Source organism: Triticum dicoccoides, chromosome 5B (assembly GCF_002162155.2).
Source record: "Triticum dicoccoides isolate Atlit2015 ecotype Zavitan chromosome 5B, WEW_v2.0, whole genome shotgun sequence".
In the NCBI taxonomy this organism is placed as follows: domain Eukaryota; kingdom Viridiplantae; phylum Streptophyta; class Magnoliopsida; order Poales; family Poaceae; genus Triticum; species Triticum dicoccoides.
Window position 1 is genome coordinate 683,043,708 of NC_041389.1, and position 1,566 is coordinate 683,045,273.

Consider the following 1,566-nt stretch of genomic DNA (forward strand, 5'->3'; position numbering starts at 1 on the left):
CACTGTTCATCCAGAGAGGCAGCATCGATCAGCTTCAGTTAGCAGCAGTAGCGAAGGAATCGATCACACGGGTTCAGTAACGCATACCCTGCAGTGCAATCGCTCGGGTTCAGTTAGAGCCCAACGCCTCCCTTGGGTTCAGTTAGAGCAAACTCCTCGCACACACGCGCGTACGTGTACGAGAGAAACGCGCATTGCTCGGCCCACGACCACCCACCATAACCAGGAACTCCCCAAAATTTTCCTCGCCCTCGCTTCTACCATGGTTTTGCCCAAAGAATGTCATGCAGCTACGTCTACGGCCCGCCCAGAATGAAAAGCCCATTTTCTGTCATGATTTTTTGTCATAGAAGTAGGAGCCCACCACATCTATGATGATACCGGGTTTTGTCACAATTATCGTCATAGAAGTGTCATATGTATGACAGAAAAAAGTTTCGTTCGGCCCAAAATGTCACGGATGTGTCCTTTTTTGTAGTGTTGCATATATAGATAACCTACTTTGATGCAAAGTTTAAATTGGTAAAGAAAAATTAAAAATTGTTAGTTGCCTATTCACCCCCCTCTAGTCAACTATATCGATTCTTTCACATGGGGGTTATAATAAATGGAGCATGCTTTTCAATTCAGTGATTACTTATGGAGAAATGATGGAGTTACATTAGTGGGGAGGAAATACACCTGGTCCAATAACCATGAGGGCCCCACTTATGCTTTATTGGACAGAGTGTTGATCTCTTCCACATGGGAGTAATGGCATGTGCCAGTTGGGACAGCAAATCGGCGTCGATGTTCTCGTTGCTCATCTGGTTCTTCCCCGTGCTCCCCTAGAACAAGAGGATGTCGCAGTCCTCGGACAGGTGGGAGGCATCGAACTATTTTTCGGAAGCGGCTTGGACACGCCCGACACGGAGGTCACCGAGCGTGGCCTCCAGGGACTTGTTCATACCCCGGTAGATGCGGCGGAACCACCCGAGGTTCTTGATGAGGTCATTGAGGATGAGCAGTATCGACGTGACGTTGGCCACGGTGAGGTTGGTGGCGACGACGGCGAGCTCACATGCGTCCTTGGCGACCGCGGCCGCCGGGTGGGCCAAGAGCAAGCCTGTGCAGGTGTCGTAACCCAGTTTCCCGCCAGCTCGGTCGACAGTGGCGCATGTCATTCTGATGATCGTGACGTAGTGCCGATGGCGAGGCTGCCATCTCCGGTAGCCAGGAGGAGGATGAGGGTGAGGAGTAAGGCAACCTGAGGATGCATCGCCATGACCACCATATCACACCAGTCGCGATCCACAGTCATTGCTGTAATTATGTATGCAAGGAAAGGAAAGGGAGTGTTGCACCTACGAAAAGAAATACGGCCACCTTGATGGCATACGATAAGAACAATCTTTGTGGGCAGGAAAAGGCTGTAGCCGAGATGGCGTCGGCTAGCTAGGAGGCATGAGCTCCACCGCCGTCTACTACTCCGGCTAGCTAGGAGGCGTGTGCTCCACCTCCATCTACTACTCCGGCACGACATCCACCCACAAGCCCGTCCTACGCGGTAGGTTAGGACGTGCTCTC

At 51.7% G+C, this 1,566-nt stretch overlaps 1 pseudogene; it reads right to left on the bottom strand.

Moving 5' to 3' along the window:
* Positions 1 to 656: 656 nt before the first annotated feature.
* Positions 657 to 1,264, bottom strand: LOC119310501 (annotated as a pseudogene).
* Positions 1,265 to 1,566: the final 302 nt, after the last annotated feature.